This window comes from Salvelinus sp. IW2-2015, unplaced genomic scaffold, assembly GCF_002910315.2.
Source record: "Salvelinus sp. IW2-2015 unplaced genomic scaffold, ASM291031v2 Un_scaffold1861, whole genome shotgun sequence".
In the NCBI taxonomy this organism is placed as follows: Eukaryota; Metazoa; Chordata; class Actinopteri; order Salmoniformes; family Salmonidae; genus Salvelinus; species Salvelinus sp. IW2-2015.
In genome coordinates this window covers 294,202-303,335 of record NW_019943226.1, presented here as the reverse complement: position 1 = coordinate 303,335, position 9,134 = coordinate 294,202, and the positions used below count along the sequence as shown (strand labels likewise).

General features: G+C 41.8%; 1 pseudogene; it reads right to left on the bottom strand.

Annotated features, from left to right (window-relative positions):
- The window catches only part of LOC112072233 (liprin-alpha-2-like), a 130,356-nt pseudogene that overhangs the window by 1,519 nt on the left and 119,703 nt on the right, over window positions 1–9,134 (bottom strand).

Below are 9,134 nucleotides of genomic sequence, written 5' to 3'. Positions count from 1 at the left end.
AAACCCTTTGTAATTCTGTTAGCCACAGCTGAAAACTGTTGTGTATTAAAGAGCAATAAAAACTGGCCTTCTTTAACTAGTCAACAGGTGAAGAGGCGACTCCGGGATGCCTGACTTCTAGGCATGGTTGCAAAGAAAAAGCCACTAGTGCGCTGTCCAGTTGTCTGTGTTATTTGCTTAATCTTTCTTTTTATTGGCCGTCTGAGCTATGTCTTTTTTCTTTGCAATTCTGCCTATTGATGGCCAGCATCCCGGAGTCACCTTTGCGGACCTTGGTTGAGGGGCATTGAAACCTGGTTGTTTGCGGGTACTATTTAATGAAGCCCTGCCAGTTGAGGGACTTGTCTTTTCTAAACTAGACAGCTCAAATGTACTTGTTCCTCGTTGCTCGTTGTGCATCCGGGCCTCCCACTCCCTTTCTATTCTGGTAGAGCCCAGTTTGGCGCTGTCTGTAAGCGGAGTAGTAACAGCGCTGTACGTGATCTTCAGTTTCCTTGGAATATTCTCAGCATGAATAGCCTTCATTTCTCAGCAAATAATAGACTGACGAGATTTCAGAAGAAAGGTATTTGTTTCTGGCTATTTGGCCTGTATCGAACCCAAAATGATGATGCTCCAGATGCTCAAAACTAGTCTAAAGAAGGCCAGTTTTCATTTGCTTCTTCATCAAACACAACACCTTTTACAAAAACTCAGAAGTGACCCCACTGCCATTCAGAACACGATCTTTACTGTCCTAGAGGGGTATTTAAGTTCTGGTCAGATAACCAAAAAGAACACGACTTTTGGCTATTCAGAACCCTAAAATGCCACTTTTATACTTTGCCGAAATTACACACAGAGGTTACAAAACCTCCAGGGTGCACTATTGTAGCGGGCAATTGATGCAGTACATGGCCCCATCTCTCGACTTTTGTTGCACTTTTTTATTAACCAACTCGCAAGAACAGCTCCCTCCTGTTGTAAAGGACACCAGCAGTATGGTCTCTATTAATTGAATCTTGATCCTCTCCCTGAAATACTTTGTTAGTTACTTTTGATGTTGTGAAGCTATGGAACATTCTTCTGCAACGTGACCCTATGAACTACCTTCGCGCAGGCGCAGCATGCATTATATCATTTGCTGAAATAGTACTCACACACACTACTTAATGTTTCTAAAATGATTTTTATTCGACGAAGGGTACTGCTATGGATCCCCATGGCTCTTACTAGAGGCTAATGATCAATTAGCCTTTTAAAATTATAAACTTGGATTAGCTAACACAATCTGCCATTGGAACACAGGAGTGATGGTTGCTGATAATGAGCCTCTGTACGCCTATGTAGATATTCCATAAAAAATCTGCCATTTCCAGCTACAATGGTCATTTACAACATAAACAATGTCTACACTGTATTTCTGATCAATTTGATGTTATTTTAAAGGACACATTTTTTTTGCTTTTCTTTCAAAAACAAGGATGTTTCTAAGTGACCCCAAACTTTTGAACGGCAGTGTATGTTATGGTTCACTCTTAGTTTTCCTTATCGCCACTGTGGAATGTCYATGTTGATCGTCTTGGTTCTCTTGATCCATCCACCTGTCCTCTTTGTTAGTCAGGCCTGACGCCTGCATCACGTAGTTGATTCCTGTAATGGCATTTAATATGACTGAAGATGCAGAATTTCCTGCCAGGCCCCTTCTAATAGGGTAAAACAGACTCGTTAGAACTTTGACCACATGCCCTCGAGACAGACTACATGTCCTCTATCAAATCAAAACTGGAATTTTCATTCAAAACAAAGGGTTGTAAAAGTATGCTAGACATTTATAGAAAAAAACATATCTATTTTTACGTTTCTGTGACAATCGATCAATTAGTTATTGATTTTTACAATTTTAAAATGACTTTTGGCGAATGTCTGTTGAATGTCCGTTGAATGTCTGTTGAATGTCTGTTGAATATCTGTTGAATGTCCGTTGAATGTCCGTTGAATGTCTGTTGAATGTCCGTTGAATGTGTAATGTGTGATTATAAACTTGACCAACTTCACCTCGGTGTCTTACCGCAGATTCTTTACATGAATACAGGGAAAAGTTGCATCCAAAAAAAGATGCAACTGCGTTTCTGGGTGGTCGTTACAAAAAGGTACAATTGGAATGTATGCCTTTTAATCCACTTCTTCATATAGTGGTTTTCAGGATCATATTTATGAATAATTTTYAAATAAACTTTTTTAATAAGTAGGTATGTGTGAGGCAACATCCAATCCCTTTGAAGGCACACTATTTATATTTTTTTGTTGTTGTGTGAAACCACACTTTCTGCGTTGTTGTTCAAATAATTCGTTTTCTTTTGTATAATATAAGCTTCTGTCTTAAGCATCCTAAATAAAGCAACGGCTGCGCCACGGAGTTTTGATGAAAACAGTGGTGAAAAAAAACGTCAATCTGATAATCACACGCTGCTATTTATTGCTGACCAGCAGATATCACTCATGTGCATTGTGAACAGATAATGGAGCGCCGTGTAATGCACCGTTTTCTGGGACAATTGGGTGAAAGCCCTGAAGCTTTCAGAAAACCTCACTTTGCAGTACAAACCATCCGCTCGCTGTATGTGGACTGACGCGTTGATCACACCGACAGCATCATTACACAAAATGATACTCAGCAATACTTCAGACATCATCTGGAATGTGTGCAAGCAAATTTAACCGATGCACTTGATTTTGCCTCTCCTAAGGCCGCTGGTGGCATGTTGGATTTCTGGATCTTGGTCCATGTGAAAGGAATCACAGTGGGAGAGGTAGAGGCGATGGATGCACTCTCCCTCTGGTCCATGGATTGATTGAATCAAGTGCACCCATTCAATTACGGCAGAGCACAACCTCTCCCTCATGTGAATGAAAAGGAGATGATTGTGGACTACGGGACAAGGAGGACCGAGCAATCCCCATTCTCATGCGGGGCTGTAGAGGAGCAGGTTGAGAGTTCAAGTTCCTTGGTGTCCACATCACCAACAAATAGCATGGTCCAACACACAACCAGTACAAAGCCTATTCCCCTTCAGGAGACTGAAAAGGTGTGGCCATGGGTCTCAGATCTCAAACGTTTACAGCTGCGACCATAGAGGAGCATCCGCGACTGGTTGCATCACGCTGTTAATGGCACTGCTGGCTCCGACTGAAAGGCATACAGATGGTAGTGAGTTATGGGCTGCAGTACATCACTGGTGGGCGCCAAGCTTCTGCATCCCAGACTCTATACAGGCTCTTGTGTCAGAGGAAGGTCCTAAAATTGTCAAAAAGACTCACCAGCACGCCTTGTCATAGACTGTTCTACGTTCTGCTACCGCATGGCAGGGCAAGCGGTTCGGCACAGTCCTAGGTCCAAAGGCTTCTTAACAGCTTACTACCCAAGCCACAAGATCTGAAACAGCGTATAATGGTATCCCAGACTATTTGCCATTGTCTCCCACCTCCGCCCTCTTTTTACACTGGCTGCTACTTCTCTTATTATCTATAAATAGTCACTTTAACTGCTACCTATCATGTACAGTATTACGTCAATTTACTTACGACTACCGGATGGCCTGCACAACCAGATACGACCCCAAAGGACTTGTTAGCCTAGCATTACCTAAGAATATAGGTAGTACAATAACCCCTATATTCTAAACCCTGCGTCGAGACCTATCCCTAGATACCTAGTAGTAATTTACCTCTAAATACGGGTCAGGGCAGAAGAGTAGTAGGGGCGTGGTAAACAACCGTATAACCAGGCCGAAGTATATCGTTAGTAACAGTAAAGCCTATCCTCTAATTCATATTCGTGGGTCGCGACTAGCACGTAGTAATACCTATACTACTAAATATAGTAGTAATACCTATACGTATAATATAGTGTAATACCTACTCTAACCTAATATAGGGTAGTAATACCTATACTACTAATATAATAATACCTATTACTACCTCATATAGTGTAATACCTATACTTACTAATATAGTAGTAATACCTATACCTACTACTATATGGTAGTACTACTTACCTCCTCCCTAATATAGTAGTAATACTATACTACCTAATATATAACTATACTACTAATATGTAGTAATACCTATACTACCTAATATAATAAACTATACCATACTAATATAGTAGTAATAACTATACTACATAATATAATAAACTAATAGCCGTACCTAATATAGTAGTAATACCTATACTACCTAATATATAGTATACTATACTACCTATATAATAAAACGTATACTACCTAATATAGTAGTAATACTACACATACTTATTAATATCTAGTAATCTATACCTACCTAATGTAGTAGTAATAGCCTATACTACTAATATAGTAGTCTACTATACCTAGTAAATAGTAGTAATGCTATACTACTAATATAGTAGGTAATATATACTACCTAATATAGTGTAATACCTATACTAAGTAATATAGTAGTGCATACTATACTCCTAATATAGTAGTATACCTATACCGTACCTAATACTAGTAGTAATAATCCTATCCCTACTAATATAATAATACCTAGTACTATAATATAGGTAGTAATACTATCTTACTAATATAATAACACTATACCTACCTATATAGTAGTATACCTTAGCTACTATATATAACAGAGGACAGCAACCCATCTCAGGTCGCTCACTTGTAGCCAGCGTAAGACCTAGAGTATGACTGGCAGTAGACTGGCAGTAAGACTGGCAGTAAGACTAGCAGTAGACCTAGAGTAAGACCTGGCAGTAAGACGCTGGCAGTAATACTAGCAGTAAGCCTAGGGTAAGACTAGCAGTAGACTAGCAGTAAGACTTAGCAGTAAGAGTGCAGTAATACGCTGGCAGTAAGAACCATGGCAGTAAGACTGGCAAGTAAACTAGCAGTATACTAGCAGTAAGACCTGGAGTAAGACTTAGCCAGTAAGCCTAGGCAGTAGACCTTTAGCAGTAAGAACGGCTGCAGTAAGACCTAGCAAGTAAGACTCTGGGAGTAAGACCGTAGCGTAAGTACTGGGCAGTAAGATGGCAGTAAGACTAGAGTAAGAGCTAGCAGTAGACTAGCAGTAAAGACCTGGCAGTAAGACCTGGCAGTAAGACCTGGAGTAGAGCTGGCAGTAAGACTAGCAGTAAGAAACTAGCAGTAAGACTGGCAGTAAGACCTGGCAGTAAGACTGGCAGTAAGACTTGGCAGTCAGACCTGGCAGTAAGACCTTAGGCAGTAAGACATGGCGTAAGACCTAGCAGTTAAGACTAGGGCAGTAAGACGGCTAGCAGTAAGACCTGACAGTAAGACTACGGCAGTAAGACCTGGCAGTAAGACCTAGGCAGTAAGACTTAGCAGTAAGACGGCTGGGCAGTAAGACCTAGCAGTAAGACTGGCAGTAAGACATAGCAGTAAGGACTCGCAGTAAGACCGCTAGAGTAAGATGGGCAGTAGACTAGCGTAAGACCTTAAGGAGTAAGACCTAGCATTAAGACTAGCAGTAAGCCTGGCCAGTAAGACCTAGCAGTAAGACTAGCAGTAAACTAGTCCAGTAAGACTAGCAGTAAGACCTAGCAGTAAGACTGGCGTAAGACTAGCAGTAAGACCTAGCGTAGGACCTAGCTGTTAAGACTGAAAAGTAAGACTAGGCAGTAGACCTAGCAGTAAGCCCTAGCAGTAAGACTGGCAGTAAGACTAGCAGTAAGACGTAGCAGTAAGACTAGCATTAAGAACCTAGCAGTAAGACCTAGCAGTAAGACTAGCAGTAGACTGGCAGTAAGACCTTTTAGCAGTAGACTGGCAGTAAGACTAGGCAGTATAGAGCTAGCAGTAAGACTAGCAGTAAGACCTGGCAGTTAATGACTAGCAAAGTGCCTAGGAGTAAAGACTAGCATTAGACTAGAGTAAGACTGGGCAGTAAGACGCTAGCATGTAGACCTGGCAGTAAAGACTAGCAGTAGACCTGCAGTAAAGACTCTAGGCAGTAAGACTGGCAGTAAGACCTAGCAGTAAGACTTAGCAGTAAGACCTGGCAGTAAGACGTAGAGTAAGACGTGGCAGTAAGACTGCCAGTAAGACCTAGCAGTAAGACCTAGCATAAGACCTGGAGAAGAGACCTAAGCAAGTAAGCTAGCAGTAAGACTAGCATTAAGACCTAGCAGTAAGACCTGGCAAGTAAGACTAGGCAGTAAGACCTAGCAGTAAGACTAGCAGTAAGAGCTAGGCAGTAGACCTGAGTAAGAACTGACGGTAAGACTAGCAGTACGACTAGCAGTAAGCTAGGCAGTTAAGACCTGGCGTAAGACGCTAGCAGTAAGACTAGCAGTAAGACTAGCATTAAGCGTAGCAGTAAGACCTGGCAGTAAGACTAGAGTAGACTTAGGCAGTAAGACTAGCAGTAAGACCTGTGGCAGTAAGGACTAGCGTAAGACTTAGCAGTAAGAGCTAGCAGTAAGGCTAGGCAGTAAGACGCTGAGGTAAGAACTAAGCAGTAAGAGCCTAGCCGTAAAGCCTAGAGTAAAGAACCTGGCAGTAAGACCTAGAGTAAGAACCTAGCAGTAAGCCGGCTAGCATTAAGACTAGCAGTAAGCACTGGCCGTAGACTAGGCGTCAAGAGCTAGCAGTAGACTTAGCAGTAAGATGGCAGTAGACTAGCAGTAAGACTAGCAGTAGAAGCGTGAGTAGCCTAGCAGTACGAGTAAGCGTAGACTAGCAGTAAGACCTGACAGTAAGGAGCTAGCAGTAAGACGCTAGCGTAAGTACTTAGCAGTAAGCCCTAGCAGTAAGACCTGGCAGTAAGAGCGTAGCAGTAAGACCTTAGCAGTAAGACTAGCATTGACCTAGCAGTAAGACGCTGGGCAGTAAGACTAGCAGTAGACGCTAGCAAGTAAGACTGGCGTAAAGACCTAGAGTAAGAACCTGGGCCAGTAAGACATAGGAGTAAGACCTAGCAGTAAGACCTACGCAGTAAGACGCTGGCAGAAAGACTAGCAGTAAGACTAGAGTAGACCTAGGAATTATAGTACGCTAGCAGTAAGACTGGCAGTAGACTAGCAGTAGACTAGCAGTAGACTCCTAGGAGTAAGACCTGGCAGTAAGACTAGGCAGTAAGACCTGGCAGTAAGACTAGCAGTAAGACTTAGCGTAAGCTGGCAGTAGACCTAGCAGTTAAGACCTGGCAGTAGACATCGCAGTAAGATAGCAGTAAGACCTAGCAGTAAGTACTGGCAGTAAGGACCTAGCAGTAAGACTAGCAGTAAGAACTAGGCATTAGACGGCTAGCAGTAAGACTGGGAGTAAGACTAGGCAGTAAGAATAGCAGTAAGACGCTGGGGCAGTAAGAGGTGGCAGTAAGACTAGCAGTAGCCCTAGGCAGTACGACTGGGGCAAGTAAGACCTAGCAGTAAAGACTGGCAGTAAGCTAGCATTAAGACCTAGGTAAGCCTGGCAGTAAGAACTGGCAGCAAGAACTAGCAGTAAGACTAGCGTAAGACCTGGCAGTAAGACTAGCAGTAACCGTAGCAGTAGCCCTGGCAGTAAGACTAGGAGTAAGACGCACTAAGAGGGAGTATGCAATTCTGTTTGCACGCTGTTGCCTATTGCTTTAACAACAACTCTAAGCATTTTAGATAAGGGCCATTTTTTTGACTGAACAAAAGACGAATTAGTTTCTTTGACATTACAGATCCTCTTAACGGCATTTTTCCTGATAAAGTCTCAAAGTAAGAGTGTGTGTGTGGTGTGTGTTGTGTGTGTGTTGTGTGTGTGGTGTGTGTGTGTGTGTGTGTGTGGTGTGTGTGTGTGTGTGTGTGTGTGTGTGTGTGTGTTGTGTGTGTGTGTGGTTGTGTGTGTGTGTGTGTGTGTGTGTGTGTGTGTGTGTGTGTGTGTTGTGTGTGATGTAAGTTCACTGTGGCAAAAGCAAACATTTATTTTTCTAATTGAGTCAGGGTACGGAGAAGAGAGAGAGAGGGAGAGAACAGAGAGGATAGATAGATAGTAGATAGATAGATGATAGATAGATAGATAGATAGATAGATAGATAGATAGATAGATAGATGATAGGAGTAGATAGATGATTAGATATAGTATAGATAGTAGATAGATTAGATAGATCTGGAGGGAGAAAGATGGTGGCTGGAGAGAGACATGGGGGAAGAGATAGAGAGAGATGGAGGTAGAGAGCGTACTCAAACCAGTGTGCGTCGTGGACTGGATCTTGAGGACCAACACGAGGGGTAGGTTAGGAATTAGGGCATGTCTGGTCTGAGATGCCTTGACAAGTCACTTATCAGTCTGCACTGTATTAGAATTAATGAATTTAATGTTAGATCAAGTTCCAACATGATGGTGGATATTCACAATGAAAACTCGGTTAGTATAGAATGGTGAATATGAATCGCTAGTAATCGGACAATTGTTCGATTTGTTAAGATGTAAGTATTTATTGTTCAATTCCATCAAGTTCAATAAGAGTGATTAGTTGTAATTTGTTAGGAAGGTTCTGACATTTAGAATATAATTGGGATAGAATTCCGATTGGCTTCGCGGAGATCAGGTAGAGAGTTGTTTGGCATAGACTAGAACGCTTAGGACCTGGTTAGGGTTATTCGCCGGTGCTGCAGCCTTTCGTGGATAATGAATTGTTAGTAGGAATTAATGTAGAATTGCACAGTTACTTAAGACTAATTGGTTGAATTATGGTAGGAATGGTTGTAGATACATGCTGGAAAGGTAAGGAATAGGAAGTATAACAACGCAGACACATAGCAGGTGGCCTGAGTAACACGGAAAACACTTATGTAGTAAGATGGTAAGACACACAAAATCAGGAATGTATGCAAAAATTATGAGATGTAGAGCTAGATTGGGTAGGGAATGGGATGTAGATATAGGTGGTTAGGAATTGAACTTGTAGAAGATAATAATGACAGCCACATTTTAGAGGATGTGTAAATAGCGATAGATTAGAATAGAGCACGTAGAACTACAAATGACAAGATTGGAAGTGGTTGAAATGAAATATAGGATATAACATTGTAGGACTATCCTAAACGGCATAGATGACCTCTTCTAAGTAAATATTTAACATGTGAGAGTATGCAGGGATGGTGGATAGATTGTTAGAATTATAAA